This window comes from Notechis scutatus, chromosome 4 (assembly GCF_049901735.1).
Source record: "Notechis scutatus isolate UNSWTSFEM ecotype Mainland chromosome 4, rNotScu1.2, whole genome shotgun sequence".
NCBI classification, from domain to species: Eukaryota; Metazoa; Chordata; class Lepidosauria; order Squamata; family Elapidae; genus Notechis; species Notechis scutatus.
The window spans coordinates 76555117-76569375 of NC_142012.1; the positions used below are offsets into that span (position 1 = coordinate 76555117).

The 14259-nt window shown below is 46.6% G+C and overlaps 1 protein-coding gene and 1 long non-coding RNA gene across 2 annotated transcripts in view; both read left to right on the forward strand.

The window, feature by feature from the left end:
• The window catches only part of LOC148130791 (uncharacterized), a 715147-nt gene that overhangs the window by 646801 nt on the left and 54087 nt on the right, over window positions 1–14259 (forward strand). The window lies entirely within an intron of this gene.
• Window positions 1–14259, forward strand: part of BMPR1A (bone morphogenetic protein receptor type 1A) — an 83718-nt gene that overhangs the window by 19813 nt on the left and 49646 nt on the right. The window lies entirely within an intron of this gene.

The following is a 14259-nucleotide window of genomic DNA, read 5'->3' on the forward strand; positions in this document are numbered from 1 at the left end:
TCCCTTTTGTTGGCAGAACCCAGGATCCGAAAAGCTGCAGAGACCTGGTTTTTATCTCTATTATCTGCTTATATATTTCAATCTTAGAGGAATGCGAACTATTTCCCCAGAAAATTACAAGAAGAGTCGAGCAAATTTTCAGTTTATATATGCATATGGGTATAAGCAATCTTTAAGCATGCATTTTGTAGTATATCATCAAGAAGAAGGGTGAATTGATTGTCATTTGCAATTTTGATGAGAGAGGACATTACAAATATGTTTAATGTGTGCTGCTTGGAGGCATATTTGAGTTGTTTGAAAGACAAATTATTCTTGTGATTGATCCAGTCAATCATTTCTAAATGACAATTACATAGCAAAAGAAACTAACAGTCAGTCCTTTGTGCTACTGTTCCAAACCAGTGGTTTATCGCTTGATTTTTAATAATAATATATTTTTTTAAAGACATGAATTACAGAAAATACAGTGAATGCCACATTTCTTTGTATCTTTTGCAGTTTCATATTTGACATTGTCCAGATAAAAAGACGGATCAAGAAGTACTAGAAAATGTTATTGTACTTCGTGAGATTTGACATGTATCTTCAATTTTTTTTCTTCCAAAAAGAGAGGTGCATTCCATGAGCATAAGAGTTTCCAAAAAAAATAATTTGCAGATATTAATAGAACCGTGTGGATACTCATCTTATACGAAGCTAGAATGAAATAACAAAAAAAGTATTTCCATTAGTTTTACATAAACCCTTACCATCCTGGACCTCCTTTTTACAAGCCAACCCTATTCAGTTTATTATTGGTATAAAACTGACATTCCTGTGCAATCAAAGATGTACACCTGTGTCAGAAAAACAAAACAAAACAATGCTTTGCATGACCTGCAAAAGGAAATTAAAGTGGTCAAGTTTAAATAGAGCAAGTGTTACAACTGCTGTACTAAATTTCTCATCAGCACCTATATTAGTAATGGCAGTTCTGGTTTTTGTTCTAGATAAGTTCTGAGACCAACTTCCCTTACTCTGAGCATCACGGATACCTTCCTTCCTGTAAATGGGGTGGAGCAGTGGTGGCTAACCTTTTTTGGGCTCCTGTGCCAAAAATTGTGCGCGGGCTTGCATGCTTGCGCTAGTGTGCCAGCACCAAGAAGGCAATGCGCGCCCCCCACGCCCCCTACACACGCGCGTGCAATCCCCACCAACCCCCGCTGCCCCTTTATCTGCACTGCACCTCACAGCTGATTTTCGGCCAGTTTGAGGCCTTTTTTCAGCCTCCCTGAGGCTTGAGGAAGGCTTCTGCAAGCTTTTCAGGTTGAAAACTAGGCCCGTTTCATCACTTCCAGTATTTTTGGAAAAACAGGAAGTGACAAAACGGGCCTAATTTTCTGCCTGCAAAGCCTGCAGAAGTCTTCCTCAAGCCTCCGGGAAGCCGAAAAAAAGCCTCAAACTAGCAGAAAATCAGCTGTGAGGCGCACACATGCATAGTGAGGTAAGTTCTCCGTAGAACTGCTGCGAGCATCCAGAGAGTGGGAGGTGCTCCAGTCTTCACTTCTCACAGGCTGAGCTATAATTGAGGAACGCTCCTCCTCCTCCACGTGACTCCTCCATGCGTTCCCCCAGTTTTAGCTCAGCCTTCGAGAAGACAGGCAGCTAGTTCCATTGTTCCTTGGCCATTTCAGGTTTTTTCTTCTCCTATTTTCAGGTTTGCCTTTCTCCGTTTTTCCTTATCCCTGCGAATTTGGTGTGGTCCTAAATTTAGCTTGAGTGTGATTTCGCTCTCAGGGGGGAGATACGGGGTTCGGAGCCTTTTTGCCCCCCTCACCCCCCTCCTTCTTCCTCTGCCTCATTCCAAGCGCGCTTTGCCCAGCCGCTTGGCCCCACGCTATTTTTAGCACGCAGTTGCGTCTTCCCCCCCAGAACGCCTTAGAGGAAGGAACGCTTCCTCTCCCAGCCCTTGCCTGTGCCTTTAATTGTCGGAGCTGTGAGATCGGGCTGGTGCGTCTCTGAGTTATTCGTGTCGAGTCGGGCGGCCATTTTGGGCGCGCCTCGTGGCCGGCGCCATTTTGAATCGATTTAAAAATAAAATTTTTTTATCTTTATTTGTGAGCTGCGAGGTTTTTGTAGGCCCTTAGCGGGACCGTCAGGCCGTATGGAGCCCCCTTTTTTCTTCCTGGAGGACACTGTGGTTCCGTGCCCTGTTGTCTCTCCTTGATAGACATCATTGGCCCTTTTTCCTTGCCCGCAGCTCGCTCAGAGGCGCAGGCACTTACTTCCCATTGTTGCTGGGAGGCTGCCTAACGAGGCCTGCTTTTTTCCCTTTTTATACATAGTTTCTTCTGGCCTCAGTGTTCATTTGGTTTGTTTGGATTTTAGGTTAGAGATAGTAGTTTTTTACTTCCATTTCTTTGTGTTTAATTAACCTTCCTTTCCTTTGGGCCCCACCCACAAAAAAAAATAAAAATAAATAAATAAATACAAATAAAAATAATTATTTTCTGTGTGTAAATAATAATTTTTGATAAAAAAATTTTTCTTCTCTTTAGTGTTTAGAGTTCAATAATAATAATAATAATAATAATAATAATAATAATAATAATAATACAATAATAATAATAATAATAATAATAATAATAATAATAATAATAATAATAATAATAATAAAAAATTAGAATAAAGAGGACAAAATTTTTTTTTTCAAAAGGGGGACGTGACCCAACTTTGGGAAAACCGGCTTACGTGGTAGGCCGAACTCCTAGGCGTGCCAACTGCCATTCCTTTGTTACCAATTTTTTTCCTTGGTATTATGGCAGAGGGCAATCCAACTGGCTCTTCTCTGAAGGCCAAGTCAAAGACACACTATCTTCGCAAAAGGGACAAGGACTCTTCCAGTGCCTCTCAAAGAGATGCCTTAAGGCGCCATAAGGCTCTGGAAAAGGAGTTTAGCAAACGGTCTAAAGATTCACATTCTGTAACTTCTGCCCTACCTTCTACCTCCGCTCAACCCCCCCCCCCTGCCAAGTCAATCTTCTCCCTCCAGGTGCAGTACATCCGCCCAAGGCCGCCAGCCCTCCCGTACGCCCGAGGCGACCTTCACGCCAACCGCTGCAGGCCTACGCCCTGAAGATCCGGCTTCAACCATCATTCCGGATAGTATTAAAGAATGGATGAAGATTGCCATCCGTCAGGGTATAGCCGAAGGAATGCAGCAACTGTCCAGACCGGACTCTCGAGGGAGGTCTCCCGAGGTCGAGTCTTTGTCCGGAAGGTCTCTCTCCAGGCCAGCATCTCAGCATGGTCAGGTACCTTCTCTTATGGATGCTCCGTTCCCAGAGGGGGAAGAAACCCAGGAAGAGGAGGAAGTGGGCTTTGAGCCCTTCGGAGAGGAAGAAGTTTCTGATAGAGGGTCCTTACAATATTCCGAGCCCCTCCTCGAGGCAGACCCCATGGAGGGGGAATTGTCAGAAGACGAGGGCATTTCTCCCGAGCAACCAGCTGTTGTGGGCCTTTTTAAACCTCATTTGTTTAAATCCTTATTATTTAAGGCAAGAAACATTTCAGGTCTGACCTTGCAATCTCCCTCTGATCCACCTCCATCGAACCCAGAGGGTCCAGATGACCTAATGTTCAGACAACCGGTGGTAGAAACGGAAATTATTCCGATCCCCCCAATCTTTTCAGATTTGGTCGCAAGGCACTTGGCTTCGGTGGGTCCTTCTCCCGCCCCCTCTAGCCAGGACAAGAGGTTTAATCTTGACCCGGACTTTTCTACTATGTTAGACACACCGGAGGTAGATGATCCGATTGTGAGACTAGCCTCCTCTTCCAATCCTACTGATGCACTCGAGGCGCTGAAGCCAGAGGACAAGCGGGCAGAGATGGCGCTCCGGCGAGCACACCGATCTGATGCTTGGGCCATCCGGTCGGCCACTGCCGCTTCCTTCTTCACCCGATCCTCCATCAGGTGGCTCAGGCAGTTGAAGCAGCATATCCCCCCAACTAACACCAGGGCCCATCAGGATATTGCAAAGATCACGGCAGCGGCGGAATTTGCAGCCGACGCCACCTTTCATTCTGTTAAATTTTCATCCCGGGCCATCTCCTCTCACGTAACTGCCAGAAGATTCCTTTGGCTTCGGCACTGGCAGGCCGACATCAAAAATAAGTCCAAGTTGGCCTCAGCCCCCATATCAGGGGGAAAACTGTTCGGGCCTGCTCTTGAGCCATTGCTTCTGGAAACCCGGAATAAGAAAACGTTCCTTCCTTCGCTTTTTCGTAGGCAAGAGACCAGAGGGTCCCAGCCCTTTCAGAGGGGCTCCTTTCGTCCCCCCTTCCAGCCATCATTCACCCCTAGATTTCAGGGTTCCCCGTCATTCCGGTCATCCTACCAGGACCGGGGTGATTCAGGAGACAGAAGCAGGAGAGGAGGCAGCTACAGAAGGCCCTTTAGGGGTGCCGGGAACAGGGCGCCCCGCCGACCCAGATAGGATTTCAGGTCCTCATCCCATAGGCGGCCGCCTCAGGCATTTTGCCGACCAGTGGGAGGGATCCACTTCAGACACCTGGGTCAGGGACTCTGTTCGTTTTGGCCTCGTTCTGCAGTTCCACACTCCCCCCCCCCTGAACATTTCAGAATTTCACCCATCTCTAGAGATCCTACTAAGCGGGCCCTTATGGCTTCCTCTATCAAACATCTGTCTGATATTAGGGCCATCCAACCTGTACCGCCCTCACAACGGGGAAGGGGTTTCTATTCCCTCTTATTTTTGGTGCCTAAGCATTCCGGGGGTTGGAGACCCATTTTGGATCTTAAGAGGCTCAATCGCTATATCATACACCATAGATTCAAAATGCATACGCTTCAGTCAATTTTGCAGGGCATCAGAGAAGGGGACTGGGTTACATCTGTTGACCTCTCTGAGGCTTACCTCCATATCCCCATCCGTCCCTCGTACTCCAGGTATTTGAGGTTTTGCTATAACAATCAGCATTTCCAGTATGTAGCCCTTCCCTTTGGCCTCGTCTCGGCCCCGAGGTCCTTCACTAAGGTGTTGGCAGCCCTGGCGGCCCACCTTAGACAGGTTCCCATCCGCATCCACTGTTACCTTGACGATATCCTTATTGTATCTCCTTCCCGACATCAGGCCGAGAGTGATACTAACACTACCCTCTCGGTATTTCAGGCTCACGGCTTCTTAGTGAACTGGGAGAAGAGTCAGCTTAGCCCTTCCACCCGTATAGCCCACCTAGGGGCTGTGATTGACTCTGTTGAAGGGAAAGTCTTCCTCTCTCAGGAGACGCTCAGTAGTATCCACACAACTATCAGGGCTATCCGGCGAACCGGAAAAGCATCTTTGCTCAATCTATCCAAGCTGCTTGGGAAGCTGGTTTCTTGCATTTCTATTATCCCATGGGCTCGCTTGCATTCCAGATCCTTGCAGTGGTTCCTCCTGCCATACCAGCGTTCAGGAAGGAGCACATCAGGCCTCGTGGTGAAAGTGCCTCCAAGGATCCTCGCCTCCCTCCTATGGTGGACACGTCCCTCTACCAACAGAGGGCATCTATTCAAGGAGCCCCAAAGGGTCACTCTCACAACAGACGCAAGCCTCTCCAGATGGGGGGCCCACCTGCAGTCTCTGTCAGCCCAGGGAGTTTGGACTCCTACGGAGCGAAGTTGCAGCATCAACTGGTTGGAGCTTCGTGCAGTGTACCTGGCCCTGCGAGCTTTCCTTCCTCAGGTGAGAGGGTGCCACATCCTGGTCCTAACGGACAACACTACAACCAAGGCCCACATCAATCATCAAGGGGGCACCCATTCCATCCTCCTCATGAGGGAGGCCGAGCGGCTGTGTCGGTGGGCAGAGGCACACCTTTTATCCATCAGAGCGGAGCACATTTCGGGAACCTCCAACGTCCAAGCAGATTGGTTGAGCAGGGCCACACTGGACCAAGCAGAGTGGTGTCTACATCCGCACCTGTTCAGGGAGGCAGCAGCCATGTTCGGTCAGCCTCTGGTAGACCTGTTTGCATCTCCGCTTAACGCGCAAACACCAAGGTTCTTCTCTCGTTACCCCTCCAGCGGGGCAGAGAATCACGATGCCCTGCGTTGCCCTTGGCCTCCCGGGCTTCTGTACGCCTTCCCTCCACTTCCGTTGATCCCCAGAGTGATTCGGAAATTGATATTCGAGAGGGCAGAGATCCTCATGGTGGCACCATATTGGCCCACCGTGGTTTGCGGACCTTCGCAATCTGTCGGTAGCTCCGCCGTGGAGGATCCCGCTAGACCAAATCTCTCTGTCACAGGGCCCTCTGCTTCATCCAGACCCACAGTGGCTTCAGTTAGCCGTCTGGAAGTTGAGCGGGAAAGGCTGATTGAGGAGGGTTTGTCAGCCCAGGTCATTAACACCATTCTGGCTGCTAGGCGGCCTTCTACTACTCGCATTTATGATGCTACCTGGAGCAGTTTCTGTAAGTGGTGCCATAAATCCTTCATCAATCCACGTTCTCCTTCAATTGCGCAGATCCTGGCCTTTCTACAAGACGGCCTAGATGGAGGCCTCTCACCCAACACTTTGAGAAGACAGGTCGCGGCCCTATCAACGGTGGTTGCTGGCAGCTCCTCCGGCCCTCTTTCCCACCACCCTCGAATTAAGGCCTTTCTTAAAGGAGCTTCCAATTTGCGCCCGCCAGTGGTGCACAGATACCCGACATGGGACCTTAACAAGGTTCTCATCGCCTTGACTAAACCTCACTTTGAGCCTCTCAGGGAGGCGCCTCTTCAATTTCTCACCTTTAAAGTGGTCTTTCTTGTGGCAATAACCTTGGCTAGAAGGATATCTGAAATTGCAGCTCTATCCGTGAGAAAGGACCTGTGCATTTTTCACTCTGATCGGGTGGTTTTGAGACCAGACCCTGCCTTTTCACCAAAAATCAATTCAGCATTCCACAGGGCACAGGAGTTGGTCCTACCTAATTTCTGTCCAAAGCCTTTGCATGAAAGAGAAAGACAGTGGCACACCCTCGATGTTCGTAGGGCTCTACGTATTTACATCTCTCGCACACAGTCCATCAGGAGATCAGAGTCTCTGTTTCTGTCCTTTCAGCCAAAGACGCTGGGTTGTAAGGTATCCCCGTCCACGGTGGGCCGATGGATTAGAGCTACCATCTCCAAGGCCTATTTAGTTCAAGCTCTTCCGGTCCCCAGTGGGATAACCGCCCACTCCACCAGAAGTGCAGCTACATCGGTAGCCTGGGCTACTCAGGCTTCTATTCTTGATATTTGCCGGGCGGCCACCTGGGCTTCCCCGTCGCCATTTATATGCCACTATAAAATTGATACTTACGCTTCAGCTGAGGCATCCTTTGGCAGGCGAGTCCTGCAGCAAGTGGCGAGAGAACCTAAGGAGATTCCGACCCAGACGGAGTCCCGTCCGTAGGACAGACATGCTTTGGTATGTCCCACTCTCTGGATGCTCACAGCAGTTCTACGGAGAATGGGCGTTGGTTCCTACCTGATACGCCTCTTCTCGTGGAACTGCGTAGAGCATCCAGCCCCACCCTAATTGGTCTGTCTGGTGGGGAATCCTGTTTCGGCCAATGATCTTTATTTTTTTATAGTTGAGATTTGTATAATAGTTAAGGTTAGAGGATCGTTGCTGTCCTCTCGTCTTCGTTAAAACTGGGGGAACGCATGGAGGAGTCACGTGGAGGAGGAGGAGCGTTCCTCAATTATAGCTCAGCCTGTGAGAAGTGAAGACTGGAGCACCTCCCACTCTCTGGATGCTCTACGCAGTTCCACGAGAAGAGGCGTATCAGGTAGGAACCAACGCCCATTTGCCTGTAGCCGTGTGCCAGCACAAATGGCTCTGCGTGCCACCTGTGGCACGCATGCCACACGTTCGCCATCACGGGGTTGGAGGATTGACCCATCTGCTACCTTCACTTATTTCAGAGCCTGGTTGGGGAGAAATTTAACTCTCTTGGCCCTATAAATGTAGAAAAGCAACTGGAATAAACCCTCCTAAAAAAAGAAAGATAAGTGTAGATTAATTCAGCCTCCTGCAGCGTCATGTCAGATGTTGTTGGATTGCAGCTCCCATAATCCTCGGCTAGTATGCACCATTCTGATATGTTGCAGGTCATGGGATGGGAAAATGCAGGTCAGGGTACTCCTTGACTTACGACCATTTGTTTAGTGGTCCTTCAGAGTTACAACGACACTGGAAAAAAAAAACCATTTTTCACACTTGCAACCATTGCAGCATCCCCCCTGGTCACGTGATCAAACTTTGGTTGCTTGGTTGATTGCAAAAAAGAAGGGAAGGTCAGAACAAAAATAGCTACGATGAATAGAATCAAAAAGTAAATATTCCATCAATAATATGAATGTTAATGGTCTAGTAATATGTTTGTATGTTTGGCAAATGTAACGCCAAAATGGTTGCACTGTGTTGTATACTTATAGCTGTAAATAATAACGTGTATGTATATGTGTGTGTGTGTGTATATATGTGTAATTAGCAACTGTAGCAAGAATGTCATAAAATGGAACTCAACTCCCTTAACTGTCTTGCTTAGCGACAGAAATGCTGGAACTTAATTATGATCGTAAGTCAAGGACTACCTATATAAGTATTTGAACAAGATCTACTTACATTGCAGGTTCAATCCTGGTCTTGAGAGAAGTTAGTGCTACAAGTATGCGTGCAAAAAAGGATGGCCCATATGTAAAAAAAAAAGTCCTGTGTGGTTTATATTACTTTTTAAAAAACATTTTGGCAATATATATTTATACATTTGTCCTATGAAATGATTTCTGAAAATTCCTTTGGACGTTCACTTTTCCCCCCACTCCCACCCCATCATAAATCTCTCCAAATTTACACTTTGTTCGGGCTCAAATAACCATCCCCTTCTTGACATTCACACATTTTTGAAGCAAAACAAAAAATTGCATACAAAACCGTGTCATGTGTTGCCAAGTTTGGCTTTACGTCTTTGAAAAACCTGGCAGTGTGTGGTTATTCACCAATAAAAAGTACTATATTTTAACTTTTGAGTATTTTTTGTAGTTGTTGTTTCATATGAGTCCCATCTGCTTGAAACCCCTCCGGGAAAAGACATATTTGCGCCACAAACTTAGATTTTAGACAAATCTAAGTATTGTAAACAGTGAATTCATACATGTGTTTGGTCAGTACTCATGTAAGTTTAGGAATAAGTGCAGATACAAAGGCAGTTAAAGGAAACTTTAGCTCTGGCTGCAGCCCTGGGCCCAATTTTCATTTATTTCAATAGAACTTAAAAGAAATTTAACATTTGCTAGTTTGTACTCTGGGTTTTAATGTGCTTTTGCTGTATTAAAAGAACATATGGGCCGCCTCACAGATTTTTATTACTCCGCCCCCAAACGGATTATTCTATATAGTTGGGTATTTTCAATTATGGTTAAAAATTTGTTGGCACAGATCTCTGTTCCAGCAGTAACCAGGGGCATCTTCATTTTTATTCATTTTTGAATAACGTTTTCAATCCATGCTTGCTGCTCTTAATGGAAAAGACACACGTGTCTCATTAGAAAAAGCCTCCTTAGGTTGCAGGGTGTATTTATAGCACAATGGATCCCTGACATGGGTTGCATGTTTTCCACGCACCTCTGCCAATGCATCTGTTTCCTCTTAATTTATTTGCAAAGATGCCGAAGCGGTGCTTGAGGCTTTCCCTAATAAAAAAAAGGCCACCTTATGGAAACACTTAAAGTATGTTGCATTCCCTTAAAGGTAAACTAAGCATGAGATGGAAACTGGATTATTTTTATACTGCAGTATGCCCAAACCCACAGTTTTACTGGGATGCCAAATAATTCTAGCATGTCACGGGATTTTTGGGGACGTTCTGTTTCTCGCTGAATTTACTGTTCTGCATTTATAGGTGACGTTCCATAAAACCTTTTAAAAAGTAGCTTTATGGATCATGTCAAAATGTTTCAAACCCTGTCTGAAGATTTAATATTGTAACCTCAAACTACGCTCCTCTCAAACCTGTCGCATTTCCGAGTTCTGAATTTCATATTTTGTTCCAAAAGTACCTTTAAATATTTTCAGTAACGGGGCCAAGAAACAATTCTCCTGAAGTTTAAGGAACAGACTCTCCACATTTTGATTGAATTAAAAAGAACAAAATCGGAGTATCTCTTATTAGAGTTGATCCTTCTTCCTGCCTTGGGGAACGTCCGTATTTTTTTTTTAATGCATTGCCAGAATGAAATATTTCATCTATTGTTACAATAGTTTTATTTGGCCTTCTTAGCTTATGAAAGTATTTGACTTGGAGGGGGCGGGGAGGGAGAGATCGTATGGATGTCAAACTACAAATCTGGGCCTATTAGGTGGGAGGGAAAATTCTGTTTCAAATCAGTAGCAGCCTTGAGTTTATTGTGAAACGAAGCTAATTCTGCTTCCTAAAAGCAGGAACGCACAATGAAAGGGGGGAAAATGCATTTGTGCATGCATACCTAAAATCTAAGGTTTATTTAAAAGGAAGGAGAGTTGGAAGAACACATCTCAAAGTGCTTTTTGTTCCTTGATTCCAGCAGAGTAACTGGGAACCAGAGATGCCATTTAAATTACTTTCAAAATGTTGCAGGGAAGGAGAAGGGAAGGGAAGGGAAGGGAAAAAGGATCATGTTACCCATTTTGCATTCCAGAGACTACCACTACCCTTGAAAGCTGGAGACATGCTGGCTAGGAGAAGCAGTTGCCAATCCAATCCTCTTTTAGCCTTGTCTTCACTCAGGACAGACCAAAAGAGATTTTTCTTTTTAAAGAGGCCTTGCAAAGGGAAAAAACCGATTTATTTTTTTTGCCCCTTCTTCTTCTAACCCGGTGGCATTTTAAGTGCAGTTATTACAACTTCTGCCGGGTTTTAGATTTGCTTGCACCTGAAATTTATTTCTGTTTTTTGTTTTCCAATGTCAGCAAAACTCCCTTGCTTCGTTTTGGCTTTTTAGGAAGGAGATACAGGTAATCCTCAACTTACGATCACAATTGAGCCCAAACTTTCTGTTGCTAAGCGAGACCGTTGTTTCAGTGGGTTTTGCCCCATTTCTTGCCCCAGTTGTTAAGTGAATCAGCAGTCGTTAATAAAACAGTGGTTGAGTTTGCTTGTCAGAAGGTGGCTAAAAGAGGTTGCAGATATGAATCATTTGCCAAGCTGCTGAATGTTGACCATGTGACTGGGGATGCTACAGCGGTTGTAAGTGTGAAAAGCGGTCATCGGTCACTTTTTTTTCAATGCCGTTGTAACTGGTCCACTAAAAACTGCCTGTAATGAGTTGCCAATGTGTTCTTTAAGAGCAGGGGTGTCAAACTCAATTGCATTGAGGACTGCATCAGGGTTGTGTTTGACCACAGGGGGTGTGGCAGGTTGGGCGTGGCCAGCTCGACATCACTCCTGTTGGGGGTACCTGGGGTAGCCTGGGAAGGACTGGGGGATCCATTGTCTCCAGTGGAGGAAAGTGAGACCAAGGAGAGTGCCAAACCCCAGAGGAGCCTTGCTGTCAGGTGGTGGCCAAGTGCTAAGGCAGGACTTCCTTCCTTCCTTCCTTCCTTCCTTCCTTCCTTCCTTCCTTCCTTCCTTCCTTCCTTCCTTCCCTCCCTCCGTCCCTTCCTTCCCTCCCTCCGTCCCTTCCTTCCCTCCCTCCTTCCCCTCCCTCCTCCCTCCCTCCCTCCTTCCTTCCTTCCTTCCCTCCCTTCTTCCTTCCTTCCTTCCCTCCCTCCCTCCCTTCTTCCTTCCTTCCTTCCTTCCTTCCTTCCTTCCCTCCCTCCCTTCTTCCTTCCCTCCCTCCTTCCCTCCCTCCCTCCTTCCTTCCTTCCTTCCTTCCTTCCTTCCTTCCCTCCCTTCTTCCTTCCTTCCTTCCTTCCCTCCCTCCGTCCCTTCCTTCCCTCCCTCCTTCCCTCCCTCCCTCCCTCCCTCCCTCCCTCCTTCCTTCCTTCCTTCCTTCCCTCCCTTCTTCCTTCCTTCCTTCCCTCCCTCCCTCCCTTCTTCCTTCCTTCCCTCCCTCCCTTCTTCCTTCCCTCCCCTCCTTCCCTCCCTCCCTCCTTCCTTCCTTCCTTCCTTCCCTCCCTTCTTCCTTCCTTCCTTCTTTCCCTCCCTCCCTCCTTCCTTCCTTCTTTCCCTCCCTCCCTCCCTCCCTCCCTCCCTCCCTCCCTTCCTTCCCTCTTATTCCTTTTTTCCCTTCTCTCTTCCTTCTTCTTCTTCCTTCCCCCTTTTCCTTATTTTTCCTTCCTCGCTCTCTTCCCATCTTCCCTTCCTTCTTTTCTCCCCCGTCTTTCCTCTTTCCCTTTCTCCTTTCCTGTCCCCTCTTTGCATGCTCAAATGCAAAAGGGGGAAAAATTTTTCTCCTTTTGTTTCGTTTTGAGTTTGTTTTGCTAGCCCCTCTGCCAGCGAAAACATCTCCTTGGAGCCCTTTACCAGGAGGGTTGCTCCATTTTCTCTGGTAGAGGGGCTGCAGGAGCCTGTTGCAGCCAAAAACAGGGCCTGGGAGGTGGGGGGGGCACAGCAGGCTGGTCCTTTGCTTGTTTCCAGGGCCTAAGCACACCCCCCCACCCCCCCACCCCCCACCCCCGCGAAATCCAGCCTGCAGGCCTTGAGTTTTCACACCCCTGTTTAAGAGGCTGCAAATCTTACCACCTTACACACCATGATCCAAATAGACAATGAAGTAATTACTGTACGTACAGTTAGAAAGGAAGTAAGAGATTGTTTAGTCGGCTTTTCTCAGGGAGATATATGTATTATCTGGCCCAAAAAAATGCAGCATCAGAGATAGATCTATCACTTTTACACAGGCACACATTTTATCTTACTGTGTAAAGAACGCCTATTCTTTTTTGGATAAATCAGGAAAACGCTTTTTCCTGTCTTAATTTACCTCAGTCCTGATTACGCCTTGAAAAAATATACAGCTTATTGTTGGAAATGGTGCCGTAAAGATAGCAAACAAATTAGAATGCGCTATATCCACAGAGGCAAGGAATTGTTTGCGTGTATTAATTCAGTTTTAAACATTTAGTTTTTAAACACACAGTTACAGTAGAAGCCCCCCCAAAAAAACCAACGCCTCAGTTTGACGCTTAGGAGGATTTTTTTTTTTTTTCAGGAGTGATGAAAAAAGATCCCTCATTTCCAACTCAGGGGAAATGGTAGTAAAGGAGAAAAGCTGTTTGTTTGTTTGTTTTAAAAGAAAAATTTAAGTACTCTTATTTTTCTTAATTCAGGTAAATGTTTTGACTTTTATCTAATTCATCCAATCTTTTATGATTCACAAGTGGTCCTCAACTTACGGCCCCAAATTTATGTTGCTAAGCAAAGCCATTAAGTGAATTGTGCTCTGTTTTATGACCTTTTTTGCCACAGTTGTTAAGCTAGTAACATCGTTGTTAAGTGAATCTGTCTTTCCCCATTGCCTTAGCTTGTCAGAAGGTCACAAGAGGTGGTCGTATGACTCTGCGACCCTGCAACCGTCATAAGTATGAGACATTTGCGAAGCATCTGAATTTTGATCACATAACCCACAGGCAACGATTGTAAAGCATGAAAAACAAAAATAGAAACAGAAACAGAAATACATAGAAATAGAAGAGAATAACAGAGTTGGAAGGGACCTTGTAGGTCATCTAGTCCAGGAGCCACCAACCTTTCAGATCTCAGGGACCACTAAATTTATAATTTTAAATCCCGCAGACCACTAATATGATCTGCCTAATGACCAGCTGGGTGGGTGTGGCTAGGAGGACATGTGACTGGGTGGGCGTGGCCAACTCAATGTCACTCACATCAAGGGGCACCTCACTGGCCTCTACTCGCCCCTCCCCTACCAGCCCCTCCTCGCCTGCCCTCCCGGGCTCCTTAGGGCCACAACAGGAAGCAATGGTTGGAGCTAAGTAGCCCCCAGGAGAAAGAGCTGGCCAAACAGCTGGCTCAGTTCAAATTGGATCTAACCTGAGAAGGAGGCTCACAAGTGAGTGGGCTGCCGTGCCCATGTGTCCAGTTTCAACTCATGCAAGTAACAGACCGGCATGCATGTGGGTGCGTGTCGACCTGCCGCTCGCACAAGTTGAACTGCACGTGCGTGGGTGCACACCAGTCCACTTCTCGTGTGATTCAAGCTGGCGCATGTGTTTGTGCTGGCCCACGGCTTGGTTGAGAATAGGCCACAGCCTGATAGTGGGCCGCAGCTTGGGGATTGGAGTCTTAGACCCGTGA